The following is a 20000-nucleotide window of genomic DNA, read 5'->3' on the forward strand; positions in this document are numbered from 1 at the left end:
GTGTGTGCGTGTGTGTATGTGTGTGTGTGTGTGTGTGTGTGTGTGTGTGTGTGTGTGTGTGTGTGTGTGTGTGTGTATGTGTGTGTGTGTGTGTGTGTGTGTGTGTGTATGTATGTGTGTGTGTGTGTGTGTGTGTGTGTGTGTGTGTGTGTGTGTGTGTGTGTGTGTGTGTGTGTGTGTGTATGTATGTGTGTGTGTGTGTGTGTGTACTCACCTAGTTGTACTCACCTAGCTGAGGTTGCAGGGGTCGAGTCCAAGCTCCTGGCCCCGCCTCTTCACTGGTCGCTACTAGGTCACTCTCCCTGAACCATGAGCTTTATCGTACCTCTGCTTAAAGCTATGTATGGATCCTGCCTCCACTACATCGCTTCCCAAACTATTCCACTTCCTGACTACTCTGTGGCTGAAGAAATACTTCCTAACATCCCTGTGATTCATCTGTGTCTTCAACTTCCAACTGTGTCCCCTTGTTGCTGTGGCCCATCTCTGGAACATCCTGTCTTTGTCCTCCTTGTCAATTCCTCTCAGTATTTTGTATGTCGTTATCATGTCCCCCCTATCTCTCCTGTCCTCCAGTGTCGTCAGGTCGATTTCCCTTAACCTCTCCTCGTACGGCATACCCCTTAGCTCAGGGACTATTCTTGTTGCAAACCTTTGCACTTTCTCTAGTTTCTTTACGTGCTTACCTGGAGGTTATTCCGGGGATCAACGCCCCCGCGGCCTGGTCCATGACCAGGCCTCCCGGTGGATCAGGGCCTGATCAACCAGGCTGTTACTGCTGACCGCACGCAGTCCAACGTACGTCTCAGTAGTAGTAACCAGTTACCAGTCTCAGTAGTAACCAGTTACCAGTAACCGTCCGTTGACTCAAACGACCAACCGTCTTGAGTCACGGTCTCCATATTGTGCTGAGCTGACACTATTTCAAAACACCCACTACGGGGTACTGGCCAGCCGCCTAGTCAGTTTGACGAGTGTAACCAAGGAGACAGGTAACGGCTGCGGGTTCTCTCCACATATCTACGATTATACGTAATAACAGCCTACGTGAGTATTTCTACCCTAATCCACGTATCGAACTCCCACATGATAAATGGTGTGCAGCGGTGTGGAGCGTGGATTTACGTTTTTAAGGGTAATTCAAGGCGTTTGAAGACTGTTGTGAGTAGCCGGCAGGGTCAAAGGTGAGTCTCCAGCCACCAGCTATACCCTCGCGCACCACCTCGAGCCAGCAGCTTATACCCTCACTCACTACCTACTGCCTGCAAGCCTGTTGCAGCCGTTTCAAGCTTCCTGGCTTAGTTTGTGTGCTAATTGCTTCAATCTCCGAGGGGTTGACCCGGATTTTGCAATTAAGCCAGTCAGTAAGCCAGACTGTGGAAGTGAACGCCAGTCAGCCTATCATCCAGCCTGTCTCCTGTCATCCAACTGCTCCTCCGTGCTTTGTGCATCGTTACACGTCTTCCAGTCATCCATTCTCGTGGGGTAAGCCAGTCAGCCAACCCAGCTTCTAACCCAGCTGAGAGAGAGAAGTAAGCCACGCAGTAAGAAGTAAGCCAAGCTCCTCTGAGGTATTGTCTATATCGCTGTGCTCCCTGTTGGATGCTAAGAGTGGTTTTTTTTTACCATTCCTGTGGCATAGAGTGGGTTGTTAGCCATCTTCGTGGGTGAGTGGGGTGCGCGGCAGACCCCCAGCGTCCCCCCCCACCACTCTCTCTCCCACCACCCGGGGTGCGCGGCAGTACCCCAGCGAGAGTCATACCCACCACTCTCCCACCACCACCAGCCATCCACCCATATACTTGTGGTTGTTTGCACCCTTGTACCGGGTCCTAGTACTGTTTTGGCTCACATAATTGGTCAAGAGATTGTAGCTGGTGCCAACGAGATAAAGCCAGTTATGTGAGTTCGTCTAGAACGCACATTTCTTCACGACAACAGTGAATGTAGGTGACGCCATCACCGCGCGGGACACCAGACACCCGCCCCCCCACCAGTACTCACCGTCCGTCTTCTACTCCCGACTTCAGTGATAATTTTCTTGAAACAATTTTTCTTGCATTTAAAGACATTTGCGTGTGTGCGACATTTATAGTAAATTTGCTTGTGTACTCTAAACCTTGTGTTTTTCAGTGTAAACGCAGTATTTCTTTAACTCAGTATTTTTTCCAATATTTTTCAGTGTTTTCACTTATCTTATATTATTTTATCTTGTGTTTTTCATTTTGCTACTCGTCTGTAGTAAGTATTATTGTGTAGTGTACCAGTCAGTCACTCTGTGTGAAGTGATTCATTTTTTTTTTATTGTATTCTTTCAGCGTTGTATTCTCAGTATATCATTGTATTTCATGCAGTGATATTCACCCCAGTATACCAAATTTTCCATTTATTTCTATGTGTGTCTTTTTTTTTTTTCGTATGCCAGCAGTGTCTCATTCCTCTAATATTTTTTCGCAGACTGTGTACCATTATTTTTGCCAGCAAAATTTTTGTCGTATCAGTCACAGCAAGATTTTTGTTGTATCAGTCACAGCAAGATTTTGTCGTATCAGTCACAGCAAGATTTTGTTGTATCAGTCACAGCAGGAATTTGTTGTAAGAATAAATTAATACTGTTGGGTGCTCCGTCACTGTAAGTGTTATATTCCCTGTTTTGTTCCTGTGTTTTATTTTTTATAATTCTTGAACAAATTCACTCTTGATGCAATTTCAATTACTTTTAACGTAAAGTGTTTTTCTTACTCTGTTTGAGTAAATTGTTTTGTCTAATTTACAATTAAGAGTTAAAGTGTTCAATCAGGTTATTTTTTTTTGGTCTTCATATTTTAATTCATTATTTTACCTGAGTTTTCCCAGTGACATTTTATTACTGCAGTGATTATTTCTATACTTTATTTTGTTGCACTTGTTCTGAAGTGAATTATTTTGTTGAACTGTTCTGCAGTGAATTATTTTCTTTTATTGCTATTTTTATGATTTATAATTTAATTTTGTCTATGCATTCTTAGAAAATATTTAAAATTTCCCAGTTAACAATTTAATAATTTTATTTTACACTTTCACATTGATTTTAAAATTTAATTAATTAATTTTTTATTAGCAAGAGTAAAGACAGCTCATTTTGCATTTAATTCAGTCTCCAGTAATATTTTTACTTGTATATTTCAATGTAAATTTTTTTTTCTCTTGGTCAATAGTCCTTTAAATTGAGTTTTCCTTCCTCTTGCAGTGTATTTAGACATTATTTCTGCAGAATTAGTTGTATATCTTTTCATTTCAATTCTAGAATTTTATATCATTTATATTGTTCATTATTTTTGCCTTATGTCCTTGAGTAAGTTCCCTGAGATCATGTCCCAGTCACTTTTGAATGTTCACTTAGTGTATCATGCCAGTCAAAGTCAATATGATTCAGTCCACAGTACCAACATTCCCTTACTGACTGAAAGACAATACCTAGCCTTTGAGCAATGTGTTTGTTCTCACAGCTTGTATCTGAGCCATACCCCCGGCCGGGATTGAACCCGCGGTCATAGAGTCTCAAAACTCCAGCCCGTCGCGCTAGCCACTAGACCAGCTAGCCACAATAAGATTCATCCAACTAGGTATATTTCTACACCATAGGAAAGTTAGCACAGGCACCTCTGTGACCACAAATGCAAGTTTTTACAGACGAATCTCCAGCTAGCGTGGCCGTGACGAACTCTAGCTCAAGTCCCTTCACTGCCGTCAACATGACTTAAGAAATCGTAATGACACGATTGCAAATAAACCATACCCCCGGCCGGGATTGAACCCGCGGTCATAGAGTCTCAAAACTCCAGCCCGTCGCGCTAGCCACTAGACCAGCTAGCCACAATAAGATTCATCCAACTAGGTATATTTCTACACCATAGGAAAGTTAGCACAGGCACCTCTGTGACCACAAATGCAAGTTTTTACAGACGAATCTCCAGCTAGCGTGGCCGTGACGAACTCTAGCTCAAGTCCCTTCACTGCCGTCAACATGACGGCCGGGGGTATGGTTTATTTGCAATCGTGTCATTACGATTTCTTAAGTCATGTTGACGGCAGTGAAGGGACTTGAGCTAGAGTTCGTCACGGCCACGCTAGCTGGAGATTCGTCTGTAAAAACTTGCATTTGTGGTCACAGAGGTGCCTGTGCTAACTTTCCTATGGTGTAGAAATATACCTAGTTGGATGAATCTTATTGTGGCTAGCTGGTCTAGTGGCTAGCGCGACGGGCTGGAGTTTTGAGACTCTATGACCGCGGGTTCAATCCCGGCCGGGGGTATGGTTTATTTGCAATCGTGTCATTACGATTTCTTAAGTCATGTTGACGGCAGTGAAGGGACTTGAGCTAGAGTTCGTCACGGCCACGCTAGCTGGAGATTCGTCTGTAAAAACTTGCATTTGTGGTCACAGAGGTGCCTGTGCTAACTTTCCTATGGTGTAGAAATATACCTAGTTGGATGAATCTTATTGTGGCTAGCTGGTCTAGTGGCTAGCGCGACGGGCTGGAGTTTTGAGACTCTATGACCGCGGGTTCAATCCCGGCCGGGGGTATGGTTTATTTGCAATCGTGTCATTACGATTTCTTAAGTCTTGTATCTGAGATTTGTTAAAGTGCTGCGAAATGTGAAGTTCAGATTAAGTTCCTATAGATCCGTGAATTCCTTATTAACGTAGCCGAGCGGTCAGGCACTAGTAATACTGTCACTCCTGTCTGGACTCCAGCCACAATATCATGCACGCAGGATAGTGCGACTATCCTTGCGATGGCGACTTGTTCAAGTATTCGTTCCTTCCCAGGGGACGCTTTGAGAAGAACTTTACTTGCAACGAGTTATGCCATCTCTTGCTGATGCCACAAGCCGTGCAGAAAGACGTTTCTGTGGTTAGTGTGCTCACTTGAGTGTTGTTGTTGTCCCTTGTGTTTCAGATTGTGATCCCATCCTAGTTGACAGTAATCAGTGCATTGTAAGAAGTTATTTCTCGAGTAACTTCCACGTTGTTAAAGTTTGTAAGTGTAGTTTCTTTATTGCTGATACCTCATGTCACTGTGTGCGACTCATTGAATATCAGCATTGTTCACCATGTTCATTTCTTTTCTCCTGTGCTTGCAGTTTGAGATAGTAGATTCGTTCTCCCTTGCTCATATTGCGTGTTATAGCGTTAATTTTTTTCAACCGGGGGGAGTCATCCACTCCACCGAGTTTGTTCATTCCTCCAGTAAGAAAGAACCGATCCCTTGTGTTCTGGTGATTCGATTCCTGCTCCAGGAAGATCTTATTCTGACTGTGAAGCCACCAGCTCCCATCAGTGACTTTCTCATGAACCAAGAATTACTGTATCGAACAGCCGAGCTGGGTACTCCTAGCAGAAGAGTATACCAGTTAGTAATTCCACAGTCACTAGTGAATGTAGCCTTACAGCTAGTTCACGATGTACCAGGTGTTGCACACCCTGGTATGGATCGTTCAGTAAAACAAGCCAGATTGAAATACTTTTGGCCTCGTATGGCAACTGATATTTCTGAGTATGTTAGGAAATGTAGTGTCTGCATGCAACATAAAGGCAATGCTAATGGTCCTAATCCAATCCAAGTGTATCCAACTACTAGCGAACCTTGGGAAAGAGTTGCGCTAGATTTGTTAACTAATTTCCGATGTTCCCTCCAAGGTAACAAACATCTGTGTGTTATGGTAGACCATTTCACCAGATATTGTGAGTTAGTTCCTATTGCAGATAAGACTGCCGAGACAGTAGCTAAAGCGTTTAAAGAACGCATTATCTGCAGGCATACCACCCCTAAGTCCCTAGTAACAGATAATGGAGGTGAATTCTGTAATGAAATTCTTGAAAATTTGTGTACCTTGTACAAGATCTCTAAATCCACCATTGTTCCTCATCATCCTGCCAGCAATGGGTTAGCGGAACGAACCAATAAGAAAGTACTTGATGTATTGAGAGTCACTATCAATCCCAATAGTGAAACTTGGGATGAAGTTATACCTGATGTGCAGTGTGCTATAAATTCTGCTTACAATGTTTCTATAGGTGACACTCCACATTATGCATTGTATGGTGTAGATAAACGTTTGCCTTATGAGTTGTTATATTCTAATCCGAAACCAAATTACAACCCTGATGATTTCGTAGCAACTCGTACCAGCTTAGCTCAAAGTGTTTTTAGAAGAATCCGTGAAACACTTCATAAATCAACAGCTGAATTCACAAGAGTCGCAAACACTCGATCAAAGCCATCCAAAATCAAAGTAGGTTCGAGAGTTATGCTGACTAATTTTAACAAAACGTCTGCTATGCCAAAGCTTGATCAAAGGTTTGTTGGTCCTTATCGAGTAGTTGAACATATCACTGGAAATAAGTATAAGGTTAGAGAGATTAGTACTGGTCAGTATAAAGAATCGCATTTGGATCATATGAAGTTAGTATGTGATGATAATGATGTTCCAACCCAGACTAATGTGACAGACTCTGAATATCCTCCTGATCCTGTACTCTCTTCCTCTGATACTCAGTCAGAAGATCAACCTGAATGTCGTTATTCCCTACGTACACGACAGGTATTGAGAAATCCTCAAGTATCATTTGTAACTTCCAATTCAGATTTGCCTCAAATACAGCATGAGTTAGCCAATGCTACAGAATTTGATCCTCCCAGAGAGGACACCCATTCTGCATATGTCAATCACACCCTAGCAGAGTTGGGGTTAAATGTAAATAACCTGTATAGATGAATAATTACAGTATCAACTTATCAGTATTCAAGAATTTTTTTTTGTGTTCATGTTCTCTCCGCATTCTGAGAGTTAACAGTCTAGATTTGCGTGCACCGAATCTGCCTTTCTGTTAAACACTCTTTCTTTGTATATATTCCTTCCTCAGAATCCGTAGATCACATGAATACAGATCGATCGATCAAAATTTTTGTTTTTATCACTTGTAATCTCAATGTTGAGTTCGTTGTTCATTTGTTGAGTTTTAAGTTGTACTATAGTATACCTTGTATTACATTACAGTTTCAGTTACGTAAGCTTTCATTCCAATGTTCTACTTATGTATCTATAATGTTTCATGTTGTGTACTTTGACATTGTATAGAATCAGCCCAAGCCGTATACCTGCCATCTCTAGTTTGTATTAGTTGTATGTCGGGATGACATACGTTAGCGTCGCCGAGCTCTCAGTAGTAGTAACCAGTTACCAGTCTCAGTAGTAACCAGTTACCAGTAACCGTCCGTTGACTCAAACGACCAACCGTCTTGAGTCACGGTCTCCATATTGTGCTGAGCTGACACTATTTCAAAACACCCACTACGGGGTACTGGCCAGCCGCCTAGTCAGTTTGACGAGTGTAACCAAGGAGACAGGTAACGGCTGCGGGTTCTCTCCACATATCTACGATTATACGTAATAACAGCCTACGTGAGTATTTCTACCCTAATCCACGTATCGAACTCCCACATGATATACGAGCCACAGCCCGGCTGATCTGTCACTGACTTAGGTATCTGTCCAGCTCTTTCTTGAAGGCAGCCAGGTGTTTATTGGCAATTCCGCTGCTTGATGGGAGGCTGTTGAACAGTCTTGGGCCCCGGACACTTATGGTGTTTTCCCTTAGTGTACCAATGGCGCCCCTAATTTTAATTGGCTAGGTGTGGGTTCCAAACTGGTGCCGCATACTCCAATATGGGCCTAACGTACACGGTGTACAGATGTGTGTGTGTGTGTGTGTGTGTGTGTGTGTGTGTGTGTGTGTGTGTGTGTGTGTGTGTGTGTGTGTGTGTGTGTGTGTGTGTGTGTGTGTGTGTGTCCCACCGAGGCAGGGTGACCCAAAAAGAAAGAAAATCCCCAAAAAGAAAATACTTTCATCATTCAACACTTTCATCTCACTCACACATAATCACTGTTTTTGCAGAGGCGCCCAGATACAACAGTTTAGAAGCATATATTAAGATATATAACATATCCCTCCAAACTGCCAATATCCTAAACCCCTCCTTTAAAGTGCAAACATTGTACTTCCCATGGACTTTGCAAAAGCATTTGACAAATGCGATCATGGCGTAGTGGCGCACAAAATACGTGCTAAAGGAATAACTGGCAAAGTGGGGAGATGGATCTTCAACTTCCTAACACATCGAACACAATGAGCAGTGGTCAACAGAGTTAAATCGCAGGCTGCCATAGTGAAGAGCTCTGTTCCACAAGGCACAGTACTCGCCCCCATCTTATTCCTCATCCTCATATCAGACATAGACAGAGATATACACCACAGCACCGTATCATCCTTTGCGGATGATACTAGGATCTGCATGAGGCTGTCATCTGCTGAGGACGCGGTTAACCTCCAAGAAGATATAAACAAAGTTTTCCAATGGGCAACGGAAAACAATATGATGTTCAATGAGGACAAATTCCAACTACTCCGTTATGGAAAACTGGAGGAGATAATGACTAGAACAGAGTATACTACAAACTCTGGCCATACAATAGAGCGGAAAAAATAATGTAAGGGACCTGGGAGTAGTAATGTCTGAGGATCTCACTTTCAAGGATCATAACAGTGCCACGATCACAAGTGCAAAGAAAATGATAGGATGGATAATGAGAACGTTCAAAACGAGAGATGCCAAGCCAATGATGATCCTTTTCAAATCACTTGTTCTCTCTAGGCTGGAGTACTGCTGTACATTAACATCTCCATTCAAAGCAGGTGAAATTGCAGACCTAGAGTGTACAGAGATCCTTTACTGCACGTATAAGTTCTGTCGAGCACCTTAACTACTGGGAACGCTTGGAAGCACTTGACTTGTACTCATTGGAACGCAGGAGGGAGAGATATATCATAATCTACACTTGGAAAATCCTGGAAGGAATGGTCCCAAATGTGCACACAGAACTCACTCCCTACGAAAGTAAAAGACTGGGCAGGCGATGCAAAATGTCCCCAATTAAAAGTAGGGGCGCCATTGGTACACTAAGAGAAAACACCATAAGTGTCTGGGGCCCAAGACTGTTCAACAGCCTCCCATCAAGCATTAGGGGAACCACCAATAAACCCCTGGCTGCCTTCAAGAGAGAGCTGGACAGATACCTAAAGTCAGTGCCGGATCAGCCGGGCTGTGGCTCGCACGCTGGACTGCATGCGGCCAGCAGCAACAGCCTGGTTGATCAGGCCCAGATCCACCGGGAGGCCCGGTCATGGACCGGGCCGCGGGGGCCTTGATCCCTGGAATAACCTCCAGGTAACCCATTCCCAGGACTCAAGTCCGGCTATATAAAAATAACCAGTTTCCCTGAATCCCTTCACTAAATATCCTGTTCACACTCCAACAGCTCGTCAGGTCCCAAAAACCATTTGTCTCCTTTCACTCCTATCTAACACGCTCACGCATGCTTGCTGGAAGTCCAAGCCCCTTGCCCACAAAACCTCCTTTACCTCTCCCTCCAACCTTTTCGAGGACGACCCCTACCCCGCCATCCTTCCCCTTCAGATTTATACGCTCTCCATGTCATTCTACTTTGATCCATTCTCTCTAAATGACTAAACCACCTCAACAACCCCTCTTCAGCCCTCTGACTAATACTTCTATTAACTCCACACCTTCTCATAATTTCCACACTCCTAATTCTCTGCATATTTACACCACACATTGCCCTTAAACAGGACATCTCCACTGCCTCCAACCACCTCCTCGCTGCAGCATTTACAACCCAAGCTTCACACCCATATAAGAATATTGGTATCACTATACTTTCATACATTCCCTTCTTTGCCTCCATGGATAACGTTTTTTGTCTCCACATATACCTCAACACACCACTCACCCTTTTCCTTCATCAATTCTGTGCTTAAACTCATCCTTCATAAACCCATCCGTTGACAAGTCAACTCCCAAATATCTGAAAACATTCACTTCTTCCATACTCCCTCTCTCCAATGTGATATCCAATTTTTCTTTATCTAAATCATTTGATACCCTCATCACCTTACTCTTATCTATGTTCACTTGCAACTTTCTACCTTTACATACCCTCCCAAACTCGTCCACTAACCTTTGCAACATTTCTTTAGAATCTCCCATAAGCACAGTATCATCAGCAAAAAAGTAACTGTGTCAATTCCCATTTTGTATTTGATTCCCCATAAATAATCCCACCCCTCTCCCCAACACCCTAGCATTTACTTCTTTTACAACCCCTATCTATATCTATAGACTGAACAACCATGGTGACATTACACATCCCTGTCTAAGACTTAATTTTACCGGGAAGTAATATCCCTCTCTCCTACACACCCTAATCTGAGCCTCACTATCCTCATAAAAACTCTTTACAGCATTTAGTAACTAACTACCTATTCCATATTCGTGCTTGCAACATCTGCCACATTGCTCCCCTATCCACTCTATCACATGCCTTTTCTAAATCCATAAATGCAATGAAAACTTCCCTACCTTAATCTAAATGTTGTTCACGTATATGCTTCAATGTAAACACTTGCTCTACACATCCCCTACACACTCTAAAACCTTCTTGGTCATCTGCACTCCCTCTCTCTGTCTTACCTCTAATTCTTTCAATAATAACCCTACCGTACACTTTTCCTGGCATACTCAGTAAACTTATTCCCCTATAATTTTTACAATCTCTTTTGTCCTCTGCCCTTTATATAAAGGAACTATACATGCTCTCTGCCAATCCCTAGGTACTTTCCCCTCTTTCATACATTTACTAAACAAAAACGCCAATCACTCTAACACTATATCCCACCTTGCTTTTAACATTTCTGCCATGATCCCGTCAGTTCAAGCTGCTTTACCCCCTTTCATTCTAGGCCTCACGCACCTTCCCCACACTCACATCCTGCTCTTCTTCACTCCTAAAAAATGGTATACCTCCCTAGCCAGTGCATGAAATTACCGCCTCCCTTTCTTCATCGACATTTAAAAGTTCCTCAAAATATTCCCGGCATCTACCCAATACCCCCAGCTCCCAATTTACTAACTCCCCTACTCTGGAGTTTACCCCGTGGCCCGGTCTGTGACTAGGCCTCATGGTGGATCAGGGCCTGATCAACCAGGCTGGCTGGCTGCACCCAATCCAACGTACGAGTCATAGCCCAACTTGTCAGTTACCGACTTTAGGTGCTTGTTCAGTGCCTGCTTGCAGACAGCCAGGGGTCTATTGGTAATCCCCCTTATGTATGCTGGGAGGCAGTTGAACAGTCTTGGGCCTATGACACTTATTTTGTCTCTTAACGTGCTAGTGACACCCCTGCTTTGCATTGGGGATGTTGCATCATCTGCCGAGTTATTTTCTTTCGTAGTGAGTGGTTTTCGTGTGCAAGTTTGGTACTAGTCCCTCTAGGATTTTCCAGGTGTATATAATCATGTATCTCTCCCGCCTGCATTCCAGGGAGTACAGGTTCAGGAACTTCAAGCGCTCCCAGTAATTGAGGTGTTTTATCTCTCTGTTTTTAACTGACAAATCATTTCGTTCCCTAGGCTTTCTTAACTTGTTTATATTATATATATATATATATATATATATATATATATATATATATATATATATATATATATATATATATATATATATATATATATATAATAAACTCTATGTGTAGTTTACCTGCAGTAAATGCCTTGGTTTCCAGACCAAGCCTCCTTCCTGGCTGATGACCTTATTAATCAAGTTCGTGCTAGCAGTCAGCAGATGTATTCAATTTAACCATTTGGAAAAGAAATTACCTTTTAAGTTATTTCGTGATTCCTCAAAAACATTATGGAAATGTTGACGGTGAATTATATTTTTTAAAAGTGAAGACGTTACATTCTCCATTAAGCTTTTCAAGGTTAGATTTAATTAAGTAGACCTGTCCTTACCAAAATTTGTCTCATAAATGTCTTTGAAGGCTTTTGAAGTTTTCCCACTCTCGGAGCCCGGCCCTGGGCCAGGCTTGTCTGGTGCTTGCCTGATCAACCAGACTGTTACTGCCGGCGACCATTGCCGGGTGCCACTGCAACTTTGATTTCTTAAAATCCCAGAGGCGCTTGCTGTTCCTACCAGCAACAGCCCAATATCCCCTTTAGCACAAACATGATGTGACAGGCAGAGAGAGAAACTGCTTTACAACACGTAGCCAAAACTTAAAACAATTCACTATATCAAGTGTGTTGTAAGGAAGATAAACGTAATAACTTCATATGAGTTCTTGTAAAAATCTGTCAATCTAAGTGAGTGTTAACATTCAGGTTAACACTGACTTAACACTGGTACGGCATTCATGTGTTGGATAAACCGTATATTATTGAATTCTATTTCACTCTTGAAAAAATACCTATACGTAATGGAGGAATATTAAAAAATCATTAATTTCATTTTCATGACGGCATTAAATTTATCGTTGTAGTAAACTATTAATTTGATGACCCTATATTGACCTAATCATATATCTGATAAGTTTCGACAGCTCTACTCCCGAAGTCCGGCAATGGACTAATAAACATGAATATGTTTATTTAAGCACGCTCTCCATGGAACTATGTGACAGTCGTACACGTTATGGTGACACGTCTGCCCGGGATGAGATACGTCAAGTGTCCTTACTGAAAGACTGAACACTTTAACTTCAGAGGTCTCCATTAAGTAACTACATTAGAAAACTGGAAGCAGTGTTCACTTTAACACAAGTATCCTGATTAATAGCTTTGTAATTCTGTGGTAGCGAGGAGTCTGGAAGTGTGTGTCAGGCCTGTAGCGGCGAGATTTCTACGCATCTCCAGTAGGAGGTGGAGCAGCAGACTGCCTTGTGGCCAGTTGCGAAGAACCCTGCTTGCCCCTTGTGAAGCTAAGGGCACTCTCCTTGGTGGCGCCACCCATACCGTACGACTGAGTTATGTATTTCGCTTTCTAAGTTCAAAGACTTAAGGGAGCGCTGTCTCGCGTGGAGTTCACAATAATACAACTGAACAGCTTATTCAATATCAAGACTCACGAAATCGTAATGACACGATTGCAAACAAACCATACCACGGGCGGGGATAGAACCTGGAGTTTTGAGACTCTCTGATCGCGGGTTCTAGCCCCGTCCGTGGTATGGTTTATTCAATATCAAGTATATTAATTCTTTTTAAATTTATTGTCAATACACACTGCCCACAATACTGACAACAACTTATCTTGATTCATGTTGCTGGATAGTTTTAGTTCACCAGTGATCAGCTGCACGAGGGTCATTAATACCACAATGCAGCAGACGAACACACTGTGTTGTGCAACAGACGAGGACACTGTGTTATCCAGCAGACGAGGACACTGTGTCTTCCCCAGCAGACAAAGACACTGTGTTGTCCAGCAGACGAGGACACTGTGTATTATCCAGCAGACGAGGCCACTGTGTATTATCCAGCAGACGAGGCCACTGTGTTGTGCGGCAGACGAGGACACCGTGTTGTGCGGCAGCAGTGTAGCTGGTGCAGCAATAGTGTAACTGCTGCAGCAGCAACAGTGTAGTTGGTGCAACAACAGTGTAGTTGGTGCAACAAAAGTGTAGTTGGTGTAGCAACAGTGTAGTTGGTGGAACATGTGTTGTTGCAACAAAATTGCAGTTGGCGCAGCAACAATGTAGTTGTTGCAACAACAGTGTAGTTGGTGTAGCAAGTGTAGTTACTGCAACAACAGTGCAGTTGGTGCAGCAACAGTGTAGTTGTTGCAACAACAGTGTAGCTGGTGCAGCAATAGTGTTGTTGGTGCAACAGTGTAGTTGGTGCAGCAATAGTGTAGTTGCAACAACAGTGTAGCTGGTGCAGCAATAGTGTTGTTGGTGCAACAATAGTGTAGTTGGTGCAGCAATAGTGTAATTGCTGCAGTAACAGTGTAGCTGGTGCAGCAACAGTGTAGTTTGTCCAGCAGACGGGAATCAGTACAGTCTTCCCTGCAAGCAATAGAGGCTCTGGTGACCCCTTGGTGGAGGTCGTGACGCTGTGGAGGTTGACCAAAGGTCAAGGGTCGTCGTGAAAGACTGTGGGGAATGAGGGAGGGGAGCGTGATGGAGAGAGGGAGAGGGAGGGCAGATTGGGCAGAAGGGGAAGGGGGGCGGGGCGAAGGCTGAACGTACCACAACGTTGCCTCTCCAGCGCTATTCTTCGCTTGTCCCGTCTTCCCCGCTCACCTCATTGGGGTCTTTCGTTCGTTCGTTCGTTCGCCCATCCTCGCACCCCGCATTACAATCCTATGGTTTCCAACGTATGAGAAACAACGCCTGTGTATAGTGGGTCGGCCGGCCTGGAGCCGCCACTGGTGAAGATGAAGAATTAAGATGCTATTGCAACATTTGTAAATCTATACTGTGGAAACGTTTCGCCCGGGGAAGCCACACCACCTTTTGGCAAAATGTTTCCACAATAAGATTCCAAAATGTTGCAAAAGTGTCTAATTCGAAGATGGTGGTGTAAGAGCTAGTGTTCTAGATCTAACAAAAATGATCCCAAATGGATGAACAATAGATTAAAACATCTCATTGGTCAAAATAGAGGCATATATAGGTGTATCAAAAGAGGGGATGGGCAGTTAAGAAATCAATATATTCTGTTAGAGAAATAAAAAAAATAGAATAAGAAAAGCAAAAAGGGAGTATGAGGCTAAAGTCGCAAGGAAATCGAAGACCAACCCATAAGGGTGATTTTAAGTGTTACAGAAGTAAGATTAGGGACAAGATAGGCCCACTTAAAAGTAACTCAGGTCAGATCACTGACAGTCATAAGGAAATGTGTGAAATTTTCAACACTTACATCCTCTCAGTTTTTACTCAGGAAGATACTAGCGAAATTCCAGAAATAATAAATTATGTAGAACTGGACGATAATAAACTATGCACGATTGGAGTAACTAGTGATATGGGCCTGGTCCCAAATCTGCACACTGCCATGACAACATACTGCAGTGAGAGATATGGAAGGAAGTGCCAAATAAACCCAGTGAGGAGCAGAGGTGCAGTGGGAACAATAAGAGAACACTGTATCAACATTCGGGGTCCCAGACTATTCATCTTACCAGAAGATATAGAAACACGGCTGGAACAAATGTAGAAGTCTTCATGAGGAAACTGGACAAGTATCTTTACCAGGTGCCAGATCAACCAGGCTGTGATGGATATGTAGGGCAGCGGGCCTCCAGCAGTAACAGCCTGGTTGACCAGGCAAGCACCAGACGAGCCTGGCCCATGACCGGGCTCCGTGAGTAGTAAAACTCTCGAAACTCTTCAAAGGTATATCAAAGGTTAGGTCCTCAAACAAATAGAGAAATTAAATCCTTACAAATCCCCAGGCCCTAATGAACTATTTACAAGGGTTATAAAGGAATGTAAACAGGAGTTTAGCAAACCTTTGGCTAATCTTTTCAACATAACACTACACTGGCATAGTGCCAGACAGGTGGAAAATGACAAATGTAATACCTATTTACAAAGCAGGAGACAGTCCTTAGGTTTGAACTATAGATAAATAAGCCTTACCTCCATAGTGGGAAAAATTTATGGAATCAATAATTGCCGAGGCAATTCAAAACCATCTTGAAAGGCATAAATTGACTAATGAATCTCAACACGGCTTTACAAAGGGGCGTTCCTGTCTTACGAATTTACTAGCTTTTTTCACTAAGGTATTTGAGGAGGTAGATCATGGTAATGAATATGATATTGTGTATATGGACTTCAGTAAGGCTTTCGATAGAGTTCCACATCAGAGGCTATTGAGGAAACTTAAGGCACACGGAATAGGTTGACATGGTTGACAAATAGGCAGCAGAGTTTGCATAAACGGGGAGAAATCACAGTGGTGGCACCACGTCACAAGCGGTGTTCCACAGGGGTCAGTGTTGGGCCCCTTGTTGTTCACAATTTACATAAACGACATAGATGAGGGAATAAATAGCGACATAAGTAAATTTGCTGATGACACCAAAATGGGCCGTCCAATTCATTCTAATGAGGACATTTGAGCACTCCAGGATAATTTGAACAGACTGATGCAGTGGTCGGAGAAGTGGCAGATGCAGTTTAATATATAAATGAATATAAATGAACTGGAAAACTTACTGAGGAGGATGACAAAGTTGATCCCATGTATCAGAAATCTTCCCTATGAGGATAGACTGAGGGCCCAGAATCTGCACTCTCTCGAAAGGCGTAGAATTGGGCGGAATATGACTGAGGTGTATAAATGGAAAACAGGAACTAATAAAGGGGATGTAAATAGAGTGCTAAAAATATCTAACACAGACAGGGTTCGCAGCAATGGTTTCAAGTTGGAAAAATTCAGATTTAGGAAGGATATAGGAAAGCACTGGTTTGGTAATAGAGTTGTGGATGAGTGGAACAAACTCTCGAGTACCGTCATACAAGGTAAACGTTAAATAAATACATGAGTGGGTGTGAATTGAACCTGACTAGCTTGTGCTAGTAGGTCTGATGCCGTGCTCCTCCCTTAAATAGATGTGACCTGGACCTGACTAGGCTGGGTCAGTGGCATAAGCCGGTAGGCGATTTGGACCTGCCTCGCATGGGCCAGTAGGCCTGGTACAGTGTTCCTTCTTTCTTATGTTCTTATGTCTCACCCTGGTTCACAAGAGCTCCGCCTGAGCTTGCTGTCAATTGAACGTTGAGTCAGAGAGAGGAGGAAGATGGAAGGTTAGTTCTCTTGGTGCAAGACGTTACCTTCGTTTATATGTAATTCACTTATGAGCTGTGAGCGCACAAAAAGCTGCAGCTCACAGAATGAGCTGTGAGTACACAATAAAGTAGCCACTCAGGTGACAATAATATAATATCATGGCTTGTGCTCACCAGCCACTAAGAGATAATTAAGTATAGATTGACCAAGAATTTTTAACATTCTTCAAATACAAGGGAAATTACCAACACACCCAGTAACTGTACCCCAAGGCACAGTACTCGCCCTAGTTCTCTTTCTCATATGTGACACAGGGACATAAACCACAGCACTGTATCATCATTTGCAGATGATACCAGAACTTGCAAGAGAACGGGATCCACAGAAGACAGTGAGCCTCCAGAGTACAAGACAAACTCAAACCTTTCGACTGAATTAAAGTCAAATGTGAGAAACCTGGGAGTAATAAAGTCAGATCTCACATTAAGGGAGCATAACAATATTATCACAAATGCAAGAAAAATGATAGGTTGGATAATCAGAACCTTCAAAACAAGAGATACCAAGTCAATGATGATACGCTTCATGGCACTCATCTTCTCCAGGCTGGAATATTGCTGTTTACTAAGGGCTGAGCTGGAAAACATATAGAGAACCTTCACAATTCGTTTAAACTCAGTCAAGCACCCAAATTAGAGGGAGCAAGTCCCCCAGAATTGTATTCCTTAGAATATAGGCGAGAAAGATACATCATAATCTACACCTGGAAATTTTTGAAGGGAATGGTCCCAAACCTGTACACCGAAATTATTACGTATAATACCAAAAAACTTGGCAGACGGTGCAGGAGGAAGCGATGACCACACAGAGAAACTCAATAAGTGTTAAGGGACCACGGCATCTCAACGCCCTCCCTTTATGCATAAGGAAGGTCACCAACAAACCTGTCTTTAAGAGGGAGCACTACAAATTTCTCAAAACAGTTCTTGATCAGCAGGGATGTGGTGCATACGTTGGACTGGGAACAGCGGGCACCTACAGTTTGATTGATCAGGCCAGCAAACAGTAGGCATGGTCTGTGACAGCGCCGCGGAGGCGGTGACCTCTGGAAGCTACTACAGGTAACTTCTGGCTGTCTTCAAAATGAAACCAAGAGTTGCTCGAGTCAGTTCCTGATCAGTCATGCAGAGGTGCCATCAAACAGGAAAGCGGGGGATATTTTTCCTGAAATCAACTACAGATAGACTCCCAGGTCCGTCAGTTGTAAGTGAAGGGCGCTACCACTGAGTTAACATGCATACTCTACATCACCACCACTCACTCTACACTCACCACCATCCACTCTACATCACCACCACTCACTCTACACTCACCACCATCCACTCTACATCACCAACACCCACTCTACACTCACCACCATCCATTCTACATCACCACCACTCACTCTACACTCACCACCATCCACTCTACATCACCACCACTCACTCTACACTCACCACCATCCACTCTACATCACCACCACTCACTCTACACTCACCACCATCCATTCTACATCACCACCACTCACTCTACACTCACCACCATCCACTCTACATCACCACCACTCACTCTACACTCACCACCATCCACTCTACATCACCACCACCCACTCTACACTCACCACCATCCATTCTACATCACCACCACCCACTCTACACTCACCACCATCCACTCTACACTCACCACCATCCACTCTACACTCACCACCATCCACTCTACATCACCACCACTCACTCTACACTCACCACCATCCACTCTACATCACCACCACCCACTCTACACTCACCACCATCCACTCTACACTCACCACCATCCACTCTACACTCACCACCACCCACTCTACACTCACCACCATCCACTCTACACTCACCACCATCCACTCTACATCACCACCACTCACTCTACACTCACCACCATCCACTCTACATCACCACCATCCACTCTACACTCACCACCATCCACTCTACATCACCACCACCCACTCTACATCACCACCACCCACTCTACACTCACCACCATCCATTCTACATCACCACCACCCACTCTACACTCACCACCATCCACTCTACATCACCACCACTCACTCTACACTCACCACCATCCACTCTACATCACCACCATCCACTCTACACTCACCACCATCCACTCTACATCACCACCATCCACTCTACATCACCACCACCCACTCTACACTCACCACCATCCACTCTACATCACCACCACCCACTCTACACTCACCACCATCCACTCTACATCACCACCATCCACTCTACATCACCACCACCCACTCTACACTCACCACCATCCATTCTACATCACCACCACCCACTCTACACTCACCACCATCCACTCTACATCACCACCATCCACTCTACATCACCACCACCCACTCTACACTCACCACCATCCACTCTACATCACCACCACCCACTCTACACTCACCACCATCCACTCTACATCACCACCATCCACTCTACATCACCACCACCCACTCTACACTCACCACCATCCATTCTACATCACCACCACCCACTCTACACTCACCACCATCCACTCTACATCACCACCACTCACTCTACACTCACCACCATCCACTCTACATCACCACCACTCACTCTACATCACCACCACTCACTCTACACTCACCACCATCCACTCTACATCACCACCACTCACTCTACACTCACCACCATCCACTCTACACTCACCACCATCCACTCTACATCACCACCATCCACTCTACACTCACCACCATCCACTCTACATCACCACCACTCACTCTACACTCACCACCATCCACTCTACATCACCACCATCCACTCTACACTCACCACCATCCACTCTACATCACCACCATCCACTCTACACTCACCACCATCCACTCTACATCACCACCACTCACTCTACACTCACCACCATCCACTCTACATCACCACCATCCACTCTACACTCACCACCATCCACTCTACATCACCACCACTCACTCTACACTCACCACCATCCACTCTACATCACCACAACCCACTCTACACTCACCACCATCCACTCTACATCACCACCATCCACTCTACACTCACCACCATCCACTCTACATCACCACCATCCACTCTACATCACCACCACTCACTCTACACTCACCACCATCCACTCTACATCACCACCACTCACTCTACACTCACCACCATCCACTCTACATCACCACCATCCACTCTACACTCACCACCATCCACTCTACACTCACCACCATCCACTCTACACTCAC

The 20000-nt window shown here is 44.0% G+C and overlaps 1 protein-coding gene across 2 annotated transcripts in view; it reads right to left on the reverse strand.

The window, feature by feature from the left end:
- N (neurogenic locus Notch protein) overlaps positions 1-20000 on the reverse strand; it is a 361384-nt gene that overhangs the window by 53281 nt on the left and 288103 nt on the right. The gene's annotated exons all lie outside the window — the stretch shown is intronic.

Source organism: Cherax quadricarinatus, chromosome 8 (genome assembly GCF_038502225.1).
Source record: "Cherax quadricarinatus isolate ZL_2023a chromosome 8, ASM3850222v1, whole genome shotgun sequence".
In the NCBI taxonomy this organism is placed as follows: Eukaryota; Metazoa; Arthropoda; class Malacostraca; order Decapoda; family Parastacidae; genus Cherax; species Cherax quadricarinatus.